Consider the following 21,658-nt stretch of genomic DNA (forward strand, 5'->3'; position numbering starts at 1 on the left):
CAATGTTGCTTACTCCTAGCAAACGAAAAATGACCAGAAATCAGCAGCTTCCATAGGGAATTTTCATATTTACCGTCATTTCGTCAATTCTTGATACTTTAAGCAGGATAACTGTGAAAAAAGTCAACATATACAAGATACAACGTTAAGTTAGAAGAAAACTTAATGATAATTCACCACATCGATGATAAACTTAACTTGGATGCATATATTTTTTGCAGATGCGCCTACTTTACAGTTTACTGGTGCGTCGCTGTTCACTTGACAACTCACAAATAATTATTTTGTATCGATTATTACAAAAGAGTGTATTTTGACCAGTTTCTTACCTTAGTTACGCCATCAGCTCAGTCAGCGAATTCATGGGTTTTAAGTTCGTAACTCACCTTTGGTATGAGGGGTTTACTGTGTGTTTCTTTATTAATTCACAATTTATCTACATCCCAGCGATTAACCTATTATCTCTCCTTCTATCATATTTTTTCTTTTTTTCTTATCTCCCATTCTTCTTTTATTTCCATCCTATTCTTCTATTTTCTTCCTTCCATTATTTATTTTTCTTCTTTCCTGTCATGTCTTACTCACTTTGTCTCTTCTGCCTTCTTTTATTTCTTTTCTTTTTCCTTCCTTTGCCTATCCTTCTCTCCTTCTTTCTCGTTTTGTCTTTTCCTTTCATCCTGTCTTTGTTCTATTATTTTTCTCTCTCTCCTTCTCTCTTCACCCTTCCATTATTTTTTCATCTCTCTTTTTCTAGTTCTCTTTCTTTCTCTTTATCTCCTTCTCTGTTCTTCCTTCCTTTCTTCCCTTACTTTCTTACCTCATTTCTCCATTTATTTCATTCTCTTTTTTTCTTATCTCTTCTTCCTTCTGTCCTTTATAGATTTTTCTTTCTCCTTTCATTTATTTTTCTTCGCTTCTTCTTTCCTCGTTATTTCCTTTCCTTTCTTCGTTCCTTTTTTCTTCTCTCTCTCTCTCTCTCTCTCTCTCTCTCAGATATCCAACTACGACTGCAGCATACCTATGATTTCAGAACGAATATTAACTTGTGCTTTACACAACCAACGTTGAGTTCCAATGTGAATGGGCCTCCCAGATAGCGTAGTGGTAACGCTGCTGCCTTGTAATCAAGGGGTACTTGTATGTCCATTTCCCATTGTTCTATCTCAGCATAAGAAGAAAACTTAGACTTTTACAAAGTTTGCCTGCCTGAGAATAAGTGATCTTGAAACAGAAGTTCCAATGTAGTCATTAATGTTTGAGAATGGCAACACTGTTAAATGAAACAAATCACCAAGAGCAGTGACATGCATGCGACATTCTTACAGTGTCGCCATATTGGACATAAAAGAAGATAGATCTCCATAGTATCATCAGCGGAATCAACATTATTGTCACATTATTTGACAGATTTCAAAATAGACATAAAAAATTGCTGCCAAGGATGTTCATATCCATATGTTACACAACATATTTCTCACACATTTAAAAGAAAACCCTTCAAAGTCACGGTCATGGTACACATGTCACCCCTTGCATAATTACATAATATGGGCATGACAAACATTTCATATATATATTTCCTTTATGGTAAATTATGTGTAGAAACAAATTGAAGTGGTCAGGAATTAACATCAGAATTGAAGATTTGTTTTTATTCATAGATCAAGCGCCCAGTGCAATCACTCACGAGGATTTATTGATCTAACATCGTCACAGGGTTGTTAAAGGTCCAGGAATTTTAAATAAATTCAATTCCGGTCCAGGAGAGAAAATCAGCAAGCATAAATGGGTTCTGGACCGTAAAGATCCTTTTTATCTGTAAATTATGTCAATTCGGTCCAGGAACCTTTTTCAGTCTCAATTAAATACAGTCCAGGAACCTTTTTTTAATGAAACGATAGGCAACGGGGACAGAATTTAAAACTTGCGAGAAAAAAGGTTCCGGTCCTGCAGCGGAACTCAATAGGACTTATTTTTGTATTTGTTTCTTATTCTGAATTACTGATAATGGACACGGACTGACTGACTTGCCTTGTGCATGAAGTAATGGCTGATACGCGAATCATATCTTATTTGGAAGAAATTTTAGAGGGAAAACATCAGATACCAAACCTTCTTCGATTACTATTCCCACAATCTGCGCGGAAATAGTGGATTATTATTATTGCATAAGAAGCATAGAAACAAGTACCTTAACTTTTTTATAAACACTTTTAATTCAAATAGAGAAAGTTAAATATTGAACATTTGTTTTATTACCAGTTCTAACTTCACATAAAAAGGTAATCAAGTAAAAACTCTTCCATATCTAGTTCGAAATGTATCCATATTTATTTTTAATTGTATTTAATTGTAATTCATGTAGTTTTAGGGTATGTTTGTAAAATATTTTACACATAATTATGTTACTGTATGTGTACAAATATCTTATGTTTTATATTTCCATTTGTATGTAATATATTCATGTAAAGCTGCTGTTTTAAGGTAACCATGCTTTTCACAGCAGTATAAACTTCTAAATAAATAAATAATGTACTTTTTTCAGCTTAGCACAAAAAAATGTATGAGATTTTGACACAAGTAATTATCATGCTAGTGTGAAACATTAATTTCACTAAAAGGAAGATGACCAATCAGTGGCGACGATTAGGGGGGCGAGACGGGGCAGTTGGCCCCACTTTTTTGCCACTTTTCCCTCACACTATGCTAAACCTTATCTACAAAGGGAAATAATCTGTTCTGTCCTTGCCCCCTCCCAGTTTTGGCACCATACCCCTCCCCCCGGTTTTGGAACCCAATTGCCACCACTGTGACCAATACAATCATAGAAACATGCACGTGCCGATGGAGAAATGCATAGGTCAGAACCCAGCCCCTTTTACCCTTGAGCTTCCGTTTTGTAAACAAAATAAAATAACAAAAAAATGGACGACTATAATATTTTCGCCAAACTCCTCTGTTTATCAATAGAGTCAAACTTACTTTTAACTGTTTGATCATTTTGGTTCGGATGCCAATTTAAAGTGCAGGCCCTGTCCCGATTAACCTTTCCGTGCATAAAGTGGACTCAAAACAATAATGAAATCAAACAGTTCAATTATATTATTTCAACTATAGATTGCCTGACCCCCAACCCCCCTCAAGCAGAACTATTTCTGTCGACGATCTTAGTAAAGAGTTCATTAAAAAAATACTATGGTTTGCTCAAAGGTTTTAAAAAAAGTTAATAGATATGTGTATACATTTGCAGTCCTCCTCCGTGACCGTGTGGTCTAAGGCGCTGTGCTTTGGACACCAACTGCGGGACGGCATGTTTTCGAGTCCGCCTGTGTTCAATTTCTGGGTTCTCGGTCTGTGTATAGGACTGGTGGCATCCCACCTTCGTGAGGATATTGGGGATCTACGAGTGGGTAGAGTAACCAGGTCTCAGATATCTCCTACAACGGTTGGGAGTTAGACGTGCTGACCCACGTCACCCCATTACCGGTTGGAGATTGTAGGTAGGGTTGTGGGAGGGAGACTGGCAGTCGGGAAATCAGCCTAGGCCCTTCAATGACTCTCGAGCCATGGGTTGTAATTTAATATTATGTATACATTTTGATACGCACCCACTTATTGTATCATTTTAAGTGTTTGATATGTTTAAAATGTTAATTGTCTATTATGACGTAATTTGTTTTGTTCAATTGGGTAGTCTTTTATGGTTATGGACTAACCTTAAAACATTCGATTGTGAGTTGTTAGGAGAGAGATTATTATGGAGGTTGGTGGAATAATGGAAGTGATTTTGAAAATGTGAATGTGGTAATTTGTGTAGTGAAGAAAAATTATGAATTTAATACAATTTTGTTTCTAATAAGGAGTTTAATTGCGAGTGCAAGTTGGTAAGGTTTACGTAAGCATATCCTTATCCGATTTCCCACAACCTGAGGGCTTCATAGTAGGCTGATAAGTCTCAGGCTCGCCGTTGAGGAATAAAAGTAAGTAGATCCATTGAGACTAAACCGGGGAACGTAGCAATTTGCAACGTGGATGATTTTGGATGATGTGGCTATTCAGGTTTGCTTTCAATTTTACGTCTATTTTCATTGGCGTTTATTACAATTTATTGAAAATGAATGTTGACTTTTGAGGATAAAGCCTTCAGTTCAAGCATGTTACACGTTCTACGAGGTTTAGCTTACCTGCAAATAACGTCGTTATTCTTTAAAGTAACGGTAAACTCTGCAGACCAAACCAGAAACATTCTATAAAAAATAACTGTCCTAGCAAGGTAACTTAATATATATAAGGTAGCGCCATCCGAAAATTGCCGATCATGCACGAGCGCGTGACGTCATGTGGGAGGATCGGTTATGCTCGGTGCCACTTCGGTTATGTTCGTTCGGGGCTTGGCCGAAGCAAACAGCCGCTATCATTTCTATGCGAGTTTCAGAGAGGAAAAGTATTTCATTACTTTGAGGGGTAAATATTAATTATCATACTTCGGGATGGTATTGAGGTATTCCTTTAATGATTAGTAACATAATTAAAACATGCTACTTTTAAAAGAGATAAAATTGCGCATGCAAAAGTTTTGTAAAAATTCATGTTTCTGAAACCTGATCGATATATTACAAAGAAGGTTGTCCGTGTTCTCATTAGCATTTCAGATTTCATCATTTCATAAATCGTATTATGATTTTAATAAAAAACGTTGCATGCTAAAGAAGAATTGCATAGTGAAAGAGTTACAAAGAAAGAATTGATTGACAGATTTGGTTTATTTTTGCTTTTCTGTCTTTTTTTAAATATGAAAGGAAAACCCATAAGAGGTAGCCCCCCCTCTTCGATCTCTTTCTTTGTTTCCACAAGCCGGCCTCCTTGGCGTAGTGGTTAGCACATCGCGTTTCAACGCCAGGGGTCCGGGTTCGAATCCTGGCCTGGGCATGGATGTTTGTGAGTGTTCATTCATCAATTACATAATTTCATCACTCAACCCTATCTTCGCAAATTAGCCAGAAGTGGCACAAGAAGGGAAGTAAAGTAAAGCAAATCAATCAATCAATCTTTGTTTCCACATATACTATCACATTTACTAAATTCTCAATTTTCTCATTAAGGACAAATCAATGTCTTACCCGATTGGATTCGAACCCGGGACCCCTGACGTCGTAGTGCGCTGTTCTAACAACTCCCCCACGGAGATCGTCAGAGGCCTCCGAGGTACTACGGGCCTCACAGAACGTCACAAGAGTACTATCGGATTATAAATAATGGACATTAGAGTTTGGATAATGTATAAATAAATTATATAATATATAATCTATAAATAAAAATAACCGTTCTTTATTTATAGAATTTCAAAGAGAGCGATAGTTTGCCAAACTAAAAAAAATCATATTTTGTTCTCACGACGAAAAAAATAGAAGGCATAATAAAAAAAAATTGGTAACTATAGATTGACACAAATTGAATAAGCTGAATTTTGATGTAACTCGTTTCTATGTGGTTCTACTGGTTAACTTTTAATTGAGTCCAAACTTGAATATCCCTAATTTTTAATCCGATAGTAGCCCGGTATAATCAATTTACAACATTTAACACAACGCAGTACAAAAGCCTAATATTTAGTTTTCTGACTGAATCGTTCCTTCTTATTCATTCAGAACGTTGCAATCATTTCCAAGAACATTTCAAATTTTACATAACGTTAGAAAGTATTAACATTATACTGATAGGCTATACTTAAAATCCAATCTTTACCGTTCTCCATAATGTAACTTAATTTTCAAATTATCAAGTGAAAGATGGAATATACAATCTAGATAAAATTTTACTCTGAATTCGAAAGAATCCCCAACCTTCTTCATATATTTATTTACTGTACAATAATTTACGGATCAAAGTTCCACATACAAATTTTTTTTGGAAAGTTTTATGTGGAGGAAGAATGACGAAATAGTTTGTAAGATAGTAGTTTCAGACTTTGAAAACGCAATTCCAGTTTGTAATTTGCAGATATTTTAAATTTCTCTGGTTCAAATTTGGCTGCAAGTTATCGTTGTCATAGTTCTAAAAAGTATTTTTTCGTATTAAGAACTTTACATACAAACGCGTGCAGAAGACGAACCAAAGTGTACAAGTACTAATTTAACTAACTTAACCTACTCTAAATACTTGATGAGTGCTAGGAACATCAAACTTAAATGTCTTAACCTACTAAATTCAAGCCTATAGAAATAGATTTATGATCACACGGTAAATGAAACGCTTTGAGAATATCGATGAAAATATCTTAGTTCTTAGTTTAATTAAACAATAAAGGAGAAAAGTTACATGAACTCACAATAATTGACTGTGCAAGTGTACCTATTATTATTCGTTAAAGGACTTTGTCCGCAGATTTTTCATTTGCATTTCCATGTGTGTCTGAGTTGTATAACCGGAAAATATACCCCAAGGCTGATATGCGACACACATTTGAACATTAATGAAGTAACTTGCATTACACTAATCTTAGATCTTGCTCTTTTTGACAGAAATGTACTACAAAGAAATAATGTAACATCCATTGGTTTATATTGAGTACAAGGGTACAAAATTATTTAGAATGTAATTTCAATGATGGGTGTAATATTCACTCATGCAATATTTACCATCGTGCATACGACTCTATGTAACTCGAATTGAAAATGTACTAAGTGAATTTAATTTCCAATAGCGTGGAAGTTAGTACGCGAACTTCGAAATGCACATTTTCGACAACGTTTTTCACAATAATGTGAACATGCAAATCACAATCAACATCGGTTTGTGTTAAATAAATGAATTTGTTAGTAATTATAAATCCGACTTACATAAAATGTACATAACAAATCAGTTAGGCTCACTACGTACTTCGCACTAGATGAACACATTTTCAAGATATTGATGACTTTTCTTGTGGTACTGTCGGTTAGGTTACGTTTTAGATTTTGAACTTCTTTATTTAGTTAAAGCAGGTTGATAGAGGTTGTTTGTAATCTTTAATTTATTTGCTTCTGAATGCAGACGTGTGTTTCTCCTTTGTAAACGATCGAATATATTTTCCAACTACGAAACATTGCTTGCAGTTTGTGTATATACCTTCGTCTATATATTTTTCTCTTTTCTGGCAGTATAGTCTTTAGCTTGTTTAGGGCACGTCTTCCTCGATTTTTTGGTACTAAAGTAGGTAAATTTCTTAAATTTGGTGTAATTTTAGCGATCGCACTGCAGTTGGCTTCAGCACGTTATTTGGTGGAAAATACAGAAATTCTGCTTTTAGATCTCGCACATAGTCTTCTTCACAATAATTGGCACTGCACACTTGCATTTTTTACATTTCGTCTACAAGCATGAATCCACTGTTTACTTACGCAATTATCAACTAAAAATCTATGATGTTTTATGTCAGTTCCTTTAGTTTTCTGGTTATAGTTTTCATAGCTTGCTACAGCACAATTAGACATGATTGCAGTCTACAAGTACAAAAATACAATAAAAATAAATCGAACGCTAAAAAATCAATAACCTGCTTGTTCCGATTTTTGCGACGTGTTTGGTGTTAGTAGCTAAATGTACCCCGCACCAAACTTACTGCACATAGCAACGAGCACCGTCAAACCCGATCCTCCCAGATGACGTAATGCATACGTACTTCACATAGCAACGAGCACCCCCTGCTGTCCTAGTCCCTTTTTTTGTCAAATACTACAACTGGCTTACTTTTACGAAGTAAGGTACTATTATCGTATGGGGGAAACACCTACAAATCATATATTTCGGACTTCTTTACATTGCAAACGTGTTGCGGAACATTTCTTAAGGCGAAATAATGCATTTCTAACTAAGATAATGTTTATTTTTTTCTATTTACGAGTACTTACTGTTACTTGTTGTTTCGAATCTGTAACACATTATGGCCGTGATAGCATACTCGTTTAGGGGGCGTTCTGAGAGTGTTTTGTCGATTTATGCAGTGGTGCAACCTCGTTCACCGGAAAATATCTACTTTCGTGCCCGTATTTGAAATTATGCTAATACGTCGCATTTACGTGTAGAACTTGTAAAATAACCTTGCGATTTACCACGTTCATTGTCCATACACAGCAATTCGGAACCATCTTTCTCTCGCAATTCGTTAATGCTCTTCCTTTACGCACAACACTCTTGCAACCTTGAATATTGACGTCAGACGAGGAATGCCTACGTGGTTAGGTTAGGCCTGTTAGGTTAGGTTCCATTAGCATAAATACAAAGAAAAATTAATATTTTCGCTAAGAGATGCGTTACCTTTGTATTGCCTAACATGAAAAAGGTTTCCTGTGACGTCAGAACACAATGTTGCTAGAGTGTTGTGCGATAAGTGTTAATGCTCTTCCTTTACGCACAACAATCTTGCAACCTTGAATATTGACGTCAGACGAGGAATGCCTACGTGGTTAGGTTAGGCCTGTTAGGTTAGGTTCCATTAGCATAAATACAAAGAAAAATTAATATTTTCGCTAAGAGACGCGTTACCTTGTATTGCCTAACATGAAAAAGGTCTCTCCTGTGACGTCAGAACACAATGTTGCTACAGTGTTGTGCGATAAGTGACACCCATTCGGGGAAAATGGCTTGTTCCGTGGAGCTGCTGTTCTTATGGTAGGGTTACGTTACGTTAAGAAAACATAGTTTATTTCGTTTTTTTATCGATTTCCATACTTGACCGCCAATTATTACATGCAGATTCGTGATTAGGAGGTCTCAATTAGTGAGTAGGCGAAATTTCATAGCAATTGGAGAGTGTTCCGGTATTGTAAACGCGTTCCAAAAAAAATTAAAAAAACCTGGTTCTAGTGAAAACAGGAGGCTGAAACACTGGCTACGGGGTTGAATCATCTTAACACACGGAACATTGCACTCTCATGCAGAAAGCAAATGGCGGGAGCAGAAACAGCGTGTCGGACAGAGATTTTTGCAGAAAACAACACGCATTCACATTAAAATGGATCAAATCTATATTCGGGAACTTCCACAACGCTAAAGAAAATGATTTCCGTAAGTACTTTCTCCTGTAAATTTGAAGGAAATTTGAAGGAATCCGTTTCCCTCATACGATAATGTTACCCGAAGTAACTTTACAAAGTCTGAAAGCAAAAAGCACATGATCTTTCATCTGTCTGTACGCTGGAGAGGATATGTTGCTTTTAAAAAAATCAACTCAGTTTTCAATAATTCATTTTCATTTCTTTCACACGTTGGAAAATAGTTGACTACATTAACATTTATACGTTAAAATATTCGTCCAGGGAGAATCGAACTTTTATTAGCTCAAAATACAATAGTATTACGCTTTTAGCAAAGTTGATCTGTTATATTACGCGCATATGCATCATGTATGTATACTCTCCTACTTTGTGTTCTAACTATTGATAATGAAATACTTAGGGAAAATAATGGAAATTAACAAGCGCTTCTCAGGTTTCCGGCTTGCCTATAGATGATTTTGTTGATTTACTGCGTTGTGTAATCTATGAACTTCCCTTTCTAAACATAAAAACAAATTGATGATATTGATTAAAAATTATCATTTTCACAGGATTCAAACTCACGAACGAACACCCCTCTGGTCTACTGGCAGACGACTTATGAATCTGTAGTATTGATTTATAATCGTATTTTTTAAAAGAAATATATTTGATTAGTATCAAAATATTCCTATTACATAGGATATTCATTTACATTGAATAATTAGTCATGCAATTCGATATATTTTGATAGGGGTTCTATTACTATTTGATTTTGTATATAAGTGGGTTGTATATGAAAAGGAATTTTATGGTTCTTGGTTATATATTTAGTATATATAAATTAGCTTGTAGATTATTAGTACAGTGTTGGGATTTATTAAATATATGAAATATTGATTTTTATTATAGGAGATGTTAATAATCGTTCCTTTTGTATAAGGGAGAATTAAATTTTAATTAATATAATAATTAATATTAATTTATATTATAATATTAATGTTTAGTTATTACTTGTGCTTTTGGTTAATATATTGATTATAACTTTATAATGAATTATTATATTTATTGGTTTGGAGATTGCTAGTTTTTGTAATTTTGTTATAATTTTTTTGGAATTTTATTAAAGATTTAATTTAGTTTTTACTTGTTTACCTAATTGTATATTTTATTTAATTTGATTTGGAAATTATTATATATTAGTATATTTAATTAATTAATTAGAGGAATTAGGCAAAAAAAAATTCTCGCCTGTTTATCAAAAACATCTTTTCATGGTTTTATATGAAGTATAACCTGCCCAATGAGCCTTGTTTAATGGCCGCGGTATTTTTATCGTGCGAAGGTAGCTTAATCATTAATCTTTTAATTGGGGGCTAGAATCAATGGTTGGACGAGGAATAAACTGTCTTTGATTAATTAATATATAATTTTACTTTAAAGTGAAAAGGCTTTAGTTTTTTTTAAGGGGACGATAGACCCTATCGATCTTTATTTTGTTATAATAATATTTTGGTTAGTATTATAATTATATATGTTATTAGATAATATTTTGTTGGGGTGATGGGAAGATAATAATTAACTCTTTTTATTTAATATTCAATCATTTTTGTTATTTGGATCCATTTTTAGTGATTGAAAGAATAAGTTACTTAAGGGATAACAGCGTAATCTTTCTTGAGAGATCATATCGACAGGAGGGATTGCGACCTCGATGTTGGATTAAGATATCATTTGGGTGTAGCATTTCAAATTTGATGGTCTGTTCGACCATTAATTTCTTACATGATCTGAGTTCAAACCGGCGTGAGCCAGGTTGGTTTCTATCTCTTAATGTTTAAAACATTTTAGTACGAAAGGACCAAATATTTATATTATATATATAATATTGATTAATATATAATATAATATATATAATAACAATTATGCACGAGAGACCAGTGCGAAATAAACCCCCCTCCTGGAAGAGAACACTTTCATTAAATTACACTTGGTTGCATGCTATACACTTAGGAGCATAAACTGGTTCAATTTCAACACAACATCGGAAGATAAACTATGTATTTTTATTCATTTTGAACAACAATGAGCATAATATCCATCGACAAAACGTGGAAATTACCGTAAGTTACCACCGATCAGATGACAAGTTATTTTACATTGTTTGAACTTTATATCTTTTCATGTAGACAAATATTGGCATAGCCGTTCTTAAAATCAGCTGATTGAGCAACCTGCGTCTGACCTAATGTATAGTACATGTATTTAACCAGACGACAGATTAACACATATAAATTCAATCAAAGAACTATCAACTTCCGATAGTTTTAATATTGCTCTACAAATTCTAAGTTCGTTTGCTCTTGATATTGGTAAACTTGAAATGAGATTTTTAACTGCAATCTCTCAGACACACCAGTTTGTACCAGTTGACGGACGTTTACTTACGTCACAGAACCCCACAACAAACTTATTACACGAGCTGGAACAATCCAGACAAAAGAAATATAGCACTAAGAAATAGAATTTAAGATTATGTACAATGATAGTTATTTACAACATCTGTTTTCGCTCCGATGAATATGCTCGCCAAGATGGCTACTCCAAGCATACGCTTCCCGCCCAAATTAACGATGCCTTGAATTCCCGCATTATGGTCATAATGAACCGCACACGAGAGCTAGCTATATTTACGAAGTAGAGGTTATCCGTTGATCCAAGGATTGACTTGCAATAATCCAATAGCACTTAGGATAAGTAAAGTTTGCTACTTACATCCTCTCCTGATACCTCGATCCAAACTTCAGAGAACCGACGAAGAAAAACTCAAATATCTGTCCCACCTTGTTTTTGTGCACAACTATTTTTCGAGTAGAAGGTGTCCCAGACCTTTATTTAACGTTAGCACCATATGGATTTCCTGGATAACTTAAGGATGCTTGGATATTCTTTGATATCCCGTGCATGTACCAAAGTCTACATGTCTTCTTCCATACTTTTCTCGCGAATCCATTTTCGAGTCGTTCCTCCAGGACCTGTTCATGCCGAAAAGAACCTTGATTCCTACTACGAGTCCAGTCCGTCGTTCTGACTTGCCTTCATCTCACTGGTTAGGTCAGTATTTTCACATTTACCACATGTTTGAACTTTTCATATTACCTGTTACCAGATATGACACATAAATTATAAGAATAATTCAATTTACTGTTTTGATTCGGCTTGAAAACCGAGATCGGCTTATGGAAGTGAACGGTTCAGACGAACTGATTCTCTTGCCGTCCTTCATACAGCTTCCATCAGGTGTATGGAATTTACACTTGTCAGTCCATCATTATGAAAGACAAGCGTTGCAACAGTTTTGACGAAATTGTCTTTAACATATATAAATCAAAGAAATAAGAAAAATATAATCACTCAAATTAGATCATTATGACTAGAGACCGGATGTTAGGCAAAATGCCTATTGTTTCCTGTTAGAGATATGATAAAAACGAATGTTGCGAAGGCCAGGGGGGAGGGATTAGCTTCATTTAAAGGCATTATAATTTTGCCAATTTTGCCTATTTCATACGATATTGCCTATATTGTTTCATAAATGCCAGATTTTGCCTATTTTAGGCATTTTCTTTAAAATTAGGAGAAAATTGCAGAGGAAATTCGTGTTTCATTTCCCGAAGTTGACTCTTTAATTTCCAATGCTAAGAAAATATTCCTCAAAGCACCATCCCGGGTTCTTTTGTTTAAAGAAACAGCCCCTGAACTTGCTTTGCCTCCACAGCCAATACTAACTAGATGGGGTACTTGGATATCTGCTGCAGTATATTACGCGACCAACTATCAGAAGGTAATTAATTCCCTATCTGAAGATGATGCAACATCAATGCGCGTAACACAGCGTCTTTTGAACAATTCTGTTGTGCGAAACGACTTAGGATTCATCACCACCCATTATTCAAATTTGCCAGACACAATAACATTACTGGAAGAGAGAAGTGAAACACTCATAAAATCTATGGACCGTTTTCATTCTGCAGTTGACCAAATTTGTGCTGTACCAGGTGCTAAAGGTCAGGCTGTTCGTGAGAAATGTCAGCGAGTTACTGCAGTTAATAAGAACTTGGACAAATTAAGGGCAATTCAACAAGTTATGAAAGGTGAAAATGTACAAACTGAGTTAGATCCACATGTTCTCGCGTGCTTTATGTAGGCTATGCTCCGGTAACATCTGTGGAGGTTGAAAGATCTTTTTTAATTCTAAAAAATGTGTTGTCCGATCGCAGACATAACTTGTCGGTTGATCACCTGAAGAAATACCTTGTTGTGATGTGCAACCACAATTAGTGCTTCTTATTCAGAGACTGCCAAACCGTACAGTACAAACTTGAAATGCATTTAAACAGTTTCTTAGTTCGAACTGCTGTGTGGAATATATAGTGTAAATTTTTAACTGAAATAACCCTGTGTGCAGTGATAAAGTGTATATTTAAATAATTTGTGTACTGGTTGGAAGTAGCCAATAATTTCTTTTGTCAGACTATTGTGTGTAGCCATTATACATGGAACATTTTAGGCTGACGTGACTCCTGTTTGCAGTGATTTATTAAGTACAATATTGGACTGCGTTCCTAATCATGAGCTCCTGGTTTATTTTAAGCAACTATAAAGAATGTACAGGTATGTTTCTATATTTTTTAACCACCTATTTCTTTTTGTATGGCTATCTTCATTATTTTGAGTAAAATTTCATTGCCTTTTTTATTGCCTATTTGTATTTTAATGCCTATTTTACTGCCTATCTTGAAAATTATAAGTGCTTATTTGCCTGCCTATTTTATATGTTTTTAGTGCCTAAACATCCGGTCTCTAATTATGACGATATAAGTCATACTAGAATCTTATTTATGAGTGTTTATTTAGAATTTTATTGTTGGGGGGTATAACTTTTCTTATTCGTTTTACTTAAGGGTTGTTTTTTTAGGGTTTATTTATATTTGGGTTCGAGAGACCTTACCACGATTTCGTTATGATAAGCTTATATATTTGGTTTGGAGGAGATTTCTTCCAATTTCTTTGAATTATTTTTTTGTTGGTTTTAGGGGATTAATTATATCAATTTATATTTAATTGCATAATAGTTAGGATGTAGAGACTTCTAGAATATTTACATTCTATTTTATGTTTTCAACACATACACTTAAAGTTTCAGCCAAGAAGTCATTTTTTTAAAATTTTATCTCATAATAGTAGTGTTGTTGGGGATATAATGAAGTAAGTATAAAATATATGACTGTTAATACTTGCCCAGTAATGATGTATGGAGTTTCTACTGGTTGGGCCCCAATTCAAGTTAATAGAATAAAGGTTGCAACTATTACTCAGAATAATACTTGATTTAAAGGGTAGAATTGTAAACCACGGAAATTTCTTTTATGATGTATTGGTATGATTAACAGAATTATGATGGATAATACTAGTGCTATTACTCCTAATTTATTTGGGATTCATCGTAGAATGGCATATGCCAATAGAAAATATCATTCTGGTTGGATATGTACTGGTGTTACTAGTGGGTTTGCTGGAGTGAAGTTTTCTGGGTCTCCTAGGGTCTTAGGAAATGTTAATGAGACTTGTATTAGTATTAAAATTATAATTACAAACCCTAATATATCTTTTATGGAGAAGTATGGATGGAATGGGATTTTGTCCATATTGCTGTTAATAGAGAGTAGGTTATTAGACCCGGTTTGATGTTAAAAAAACGTAAGTGAATTATGGATATTGCTCTTAAAATAAATGGTAGTAAAAAATGAAAGCCGAAGAATCGGGTTAATGTGGCGCTATCTACTGCGAACCCACCTCAAATTCATTGAACTAATGTAGTTCCTAAATATGGGACGGCTGAGAGTAAATCAGTAATTACAGTTGCACCCCAGAATGATATTTGACCTCGCGGTATTACATATCCAACAAATGCTGTTGCTATTGTTTTTAATATAATTATAACTCCAAATGATCATGTATGAATATATAAATAGGACCCATAATATATTCCTCGTCCAACATGCATAAACGAGTATATACAAATAAAGAATAGGGAGGCTCCATTGGCATGAATAGTTCGTAATATTCACCCATAGTTTACATCTCGACAGATGTGTATTAGTCTGGAAAAGGCTAAATCTGTTCTTGAAATATAATGCACTGCTAAAAAAGGACCTGTTAAAATTTGAATTTAAAGACATGCCTATAAGTGAACCAAAATTTCATCAGTAGGAAATATTTAGTGGGGCTGGTAAGTCTACTAATGCATTGTTTGCTAATTTAAATATGGGGTGATAAGTTCTTGCTGGCTTTGTCATTTGTAATTATTTAGTTATTTTTAGGGGTCCATGCAAGAGGCTAGTAATTTTTACAGTTGCAATTAATGTAATAAAGAGATAGATTACTGTTATAGTAGTTATTATTATAATGGATTCATTATATAATTTTATTCCTAGCAGTGGGGTTGTACTTTTCAGGTTGTATATGTATCTATATTTTGTAGTGTTGAGGGGGCTAATAATGGGTCTATTATTATAAATGTAAATAAACATAATATTAGGATTACATTTATTATTATTACTTTTGTTCTTAGTTTGAATATTTCGTTTGGTGTAAGTCTTGTTGTATAAATAAATAGAACTAATATTCCTCCTAGAAATATTAGGAATAGTACATAGGAGAGTCATGTGGATTTTAAAAATGTTGATATTGTTACACTTGCAGTAATAGTTTGTATAATCAGTATAATTCCTATAGATAGTGGATGTTTTATTTGTAATATTATTAGTGCTATTAGTAATATAATAGTGATTAGTGTTGATTGAATTTTAATATCAAGGGTAGTTTAATTAGAATATTAGCTTTGGGAGCTTTTGGTGGTATATTTATACCCTCCTTGACGTTTTTAGAATTATTAATTCATTTATGATTTACAAGACCATTGTTTTTATTAAACTATAAAAACTTATGTTAAGAGTGTTATTTATATTAATTATTTTGTTTATTAGATGTTTGCTTTATTTCTCAACGGAGGCATTTATTAGGAACTCTATTAAGACTTCAATTTATTGTGTTGTCTTTACATTTATATATAACTTATTGTTTTATTAGTAATCAAGAAGAATCCTATTTTTGCTTATTATTTCTTTCATTTTGTGTATGTGAGGGAGCTCTTGGTTTATCTATTATAGTGTCAGTTACGCGTACTAACGGTAATGATTATTTTAATTCTTTTGTATTATTGAAGTGTTAAAATACATTTTTTATTTTATGTTTTTAATCCTTTTAAGATTCAAAAGTTCTTTATGAATGGTGGTTCAAGTTTCTATTATTTTTGGTTGTTTTTTGTTTTTGCTAATAGTGTGAGTTGGTATTGGGGTATGGGGGGTTAGTTATTTTACTGGGTTGGACGTAATATCTTACTCTTTAGTTTTACTTAGTATTAGAATTATTTTTTTAATAATAGTGGCTAGAAATAATATTATCTCTATTTACTTTTATCCTTGTAGATTTATGTTTTTATTAATTGTTTTGTTGTTATTATTGATATAAACTTTTATGAGAATACATTTTCTGTTATATTTGTTTTTTTATACATTACTTGCTTCCTTGCCTCTTTTGGTTGGTATTTTTATATTAAACTATATGGTAGGAGGATTATATATATATATATATATAAATTATATTAGTGTTGATGTGAATTATTTTATTTGATATGTTAGAATGGTGTTTGCTGTTTTAGTAAAAATACCTATAGGGTAGCCCGGGGCTATATCGATCACGGGGCTATATGGATCGACGAAAGAATATTCGATCGTAGGGCATTGTTAATGCTCGGGTTTGCAAACTTCATGGCATCAGTGGAGAAGGAGAACCTACGCGGTTGAGATGCGCACGACATTGCTGCTGTTTGTAAATTAATGTGCCTGTAAAAAAATGGTTTTGGAAACAAGGTATGTACTCTGAATGTGCATTTTCTCATAGTTAAACAGATAAGCTTCAGAACGTAAGCTGTACCAGCCACATTATTATTAGTAAGTTTGTAACTATATATGTAACAATGGGGCAGGTATATTAGTTGTTAGTCATACAAGTTCGTGGCTCCAAAGTTGTATAGCGCAGTGTAGCCAACCAATGAAACAAGTATCGGCTTTTGGGGCTTTTACGATCATAACGATCCTCTTCCACTTCACCATTCTCTGAAATAATCCCATCTCTCACCAAACAGCCAGAAAAGACAAAACGATGTAGAAGAAAAGTGGGAGCATGCCATCTGACGAGCATACGCATGTAGGGAAGAAAATGAAAAAACGACAGCAAATTAGGAATGTCGGTAACGATGAAGACAATATCCCTTGCAGTTTTTGCGGTCAGTTGTACTACTCCAACGAAAGTACTGTTAAAGGTAACTGGATACGAGGTCAACGATGGAACATTTGGTTTCATGAAATACATATGTGAAGGGGCTTTGGTAAGATACAGTTCATTTGTGGAAAATGTATCTAGACATGTGATTTTGCAAGTGATCAGAATAGCCCCATCAATGATCAGAATTACACCGTAGTTTAGGAAAATCTTGCAATGTGTAGTGTTTCAGTTTTTCCATTTTTACAACTATCAGAAATATAAACATATAATTTTAAATTGTGCACTTTTGTAGCCAAAAGAATGGTGTTTCAGAATAAATTAACAGTTTTGGGAGGAAACGTTTTTTGCATTTTTTTTATGTACTGTTCAATGTGAAATGATCGATATAGCCCGGGCTACCCTATTTTTGCTTCATTTGTGATTACCTAGGGCTCATGTTGAGGCTCCGGTTAGTGGCTTTATAATTTTGGCTCTGATTCTATTAAAGCTTGGGGATATGGTATTTTGCGGGTTATTTCTTGTATTGAGGAGTTAGCTATTAAATATAATATTTTTTGATTTGGGATTAGAATTGTTGGTATTTGGATAATTAGTCTTGTTTGTATACGTCAAATTGACTTAAGAGCCTTGGTTGCATATTCATCTGTGGCACATATAGGTCTTGTTTTCATAGGAATTATGACTATAAGAATGTGGAGCATAAATGGTGGGCTTACTTTGATAGTAGCACATGGTCTCTGTTCTTCTGGTATATTTTGTTTAGCAAATATTACTTATGAGCGGTTGGGTAGTCGTAGTATATTAATTAGTAAGGGAATAATTAATTATATTCCTAGATTATCTTTATGATGATTTATATTAAGAATCACTAATATGGCTGCTCCACCCTCTTTTAATTTGTTGGGGGAGATTAGCTTATTAAATAGAATTATTGGGTGATCATACTTTAGTTTTATGGGGGTTGCGCTACTCTCTTTTTTAAGCGCGGGTTACACTTTATATTTGTTTTCATATACTCAGCATGGAATATATTATTCTGGTGTATTTTCTTGCTGAAGAAGTAATATTCGTGAATATTTATTGTTATTTTGTCATTTATTCCCATTAATTTTTTAAATTATTTTTTGTTCTCCAATATTTCATTGAATTTAAATTATTTAAGTAGTTTAAGTAGAATATTAAGTTGTGGACTTAGTGGTAACTAAGAAGATCTTAAATCAATGGTTTTTAATTTTTTTATTACAAGCATAGTGTCAATTATTTTATTAATTAGTAGAATAATTTTATTGTTATTAGGAATAATATTTTTAATTAAAGATGTTACAATTTTTATTGAGTGAAGTATTGTTAATTTGAATAGTTCTAATATTATTATAACAATATTGTTTGATTGAATGTCCTTAATTGTTATAGGATTAGTTATATATATTTCTTCTATGGTTATTAATTATAGAGGCTCTTATATAGAGGGGGATTATAATATAAATCGGTTTATTATTTTAGTTTTACTATTTGTTGGATCTATGATGTTTTTAATTGTTTCTCCTAATATTATTAGAATCATTTTAGGGTGAGATGGTTTAGGGTTAGTTTCATATTGTTTAGTAATTTATTATCAGAATGTTCGTTCTTATTCTGCAGGGATATTAACTACCCTGTCTAATCGAGTTGGGGATGTATCTATGTTATTATCTATTGCTTGAATATTAAACTATGGTAGTTGAAACTATATTTATTATTTATGGTTAATTTCTGATTTTGAATTAATATTAATTACTAGATTTATTATTGTTGCTGGAATAACAAGGAGTGCACAAATTCCATTTTCTGCATGATTACCAGCAGCAATGGCGACACCAACCCCAGTTTCTGCATTAGTTCACTCTTCTACTTTGGTTACTGACGGGGTTTATTTGTTAATTCGTTTTGGGGATATATTAATGTTTACTATTCTTGGTAGGATTAACAATGTTTATAGCTGGGGGTTGGTGCTAATTTTGAGTATGATTTAAGGAAAATTATTGCTTTATCTACATTAAGACAACTCGGATTAATAATGTTAACATTGTCTACATGATTAAAGGAGTTAGCATTTTGTCACTTACTAACACATGCTATATTTAAGTCTTTATTATTTTTATGTGCTGGGGCGGTGATTCATGTTATAGGGGATGTTCAAGATATTCGTTGTATGGCTGGTTTAATTAATAAAATACCAATAACTATTTCTTGGATAATAATTTCTAGTCTAGCTTTATGTGTTATACCATTTTTGGCTGGATTTTATTCTAAGGATTTAATTTTGGAGATGTTAAGTATATCTTCTTTCAAATTGGTAATATTTATTTTATTATGGATTTCTACTGGTATAACTATATCTTACAGCTTTCGGTTGAATTATTATTTAGTTGGAAAATCTTATAGAGGTATTTCATTCCAATTTTTTTCTGATGATGGTGGCTGGGGTACGTTTAAGGGTATGTCACGCTTATTACTATTAACCATTATAGGTGGTTCTACTTTAAGATGATTAATTTTTCCATCTGTTTTGTTATTATTATCCCATTTAATTTGAAGATAGGGGCAATTATTTGTATTTTATTGGGTGGATGAATTGGATATTAGGTTACATCTTTTTATTTGAAAGTTATCCTTTCTTTAGTAATAAAATTATATATTATGTGTTAGGTGGGATATGATTTCTTCCCTATTTATCTTCATGGGTTTTAATTAATAGTTCATTAGTTACAGGTGGGAGATATATTAGGTCTATTGATTATGGACGGAGTAAATTGATTGGTGGACAAGAGGTATATAAATATATAAGGAGTGGTTCTTTGAATATTCAACTAATACATTCTAATTATTTTAATATTTATTTTATATTGTCATTTTTAATAGTAATTTTATTAATAATTTATGTGTGTTTATATAGTTTATAAGTAAAGCATAATATTGACGTTGTTAGGAAAGGTAATTAAAAGCCTTGTAAGCATTTCTTGGGTTTATTTAGAGCCCAACTTTATCATGAAAAGATAATGTAATTTTATACTAAAGAAACAGCGTAAGAGTATTAATGGAATTTCACCACTAAAGATGGAAGTTAACAGCCTCCCCTTAATATTATACCCCTTAACTGAGGAATTAACCCTAATTTTATTATTAACATTAATATGCCGCCTTCCTTTGGCTTCAGTTAAGCAAGCAAGGGTAATATATACAAATTTATTCACTTCGAAGCTGATTGCGTTTTCTTCTTGCTTGGTGAAGTAAATTGAAGTATTCAATACTTTTTGAATGCAACTCAAATGTTATTATTAACTATTACTCCAGCATGCTCATTCTAGTGATCCTTGGGTCCATTCATGATATAGTCCTAAAAGTAAAATTAATAGAAATGAGAATCTTACGCATAGTCAGTGTATTAATTTTGAATTAGTAATAATAACTGTTATTGATAGTAGTAGTACAATTTCTACATCAAAAATAAGAAAGATTACTGCAATTAGGAAGAGTTTTATGGAAAATGGAATTCGAGCTGAGGATTTTGGATCGAACCCACATTCGAATGATGATCTTTTTTCTCGGTCTGTAATTGTTTTTTTATAGTAATGTTAATAATATTATTACAATTGAGGTAATCACTATAATAATTAATGAGGTACTTATAATTATATTAATTATTTACTTTATTTTATTATAATATTTTTAATTGGAAGTTAAGCTTACTTAAAATATGCTAAGTAAATGTTATCTACCTCATCAATAAATTGAAATATAAAGGAATAATCATACTAAGTCTACGAAGTGTCAATATCATGCTGCTGCTTCAAATCCGAAATGGTGTGTTGGTGAAAAGTGGCATAAAATATGTCGAGTTAAACAGACTCCTAAAAATCTTGATCCGATAATAACATGCAATCCATGGAATCCTGTTGCTATAAAGAATGTGGATCCATATACTGCGTCTGCAATAATAAATGGGGACTCATAATATTCGTATGCTTGAAGTATAGTGAAGTATATTCCTAGTATTAGTGTTAGTGTGAGTGCTTGAGTTGGATGGGAATAATTCTTTTCTAATAGGCTATGATGGGCTCAGGTTACTGTTACTCCTGATGCTACATGCTGTATTTAATAAAGGTACTTGTATTGGGTTTAATGGTATAATTACTTCTGGTGGTCATAATATTCCCAGTTCAATTGTTGGGGATAAACTTCTGTGGAAAAATGCT

This window comes from Lepisma saccharinum, chromosome 28 (assembly GCF_977018435.1).
Source record: "Lepisma saccharinum chromosome 28, izLepSacc3.1, whole genome shotgun sequence".
Lineage (NCBI taxonomy): Eukaryota > Metazoa > Arthropoda > Insecta > Zygentoma > Lepismatidae > Lepisma > Lepisma saccharinum.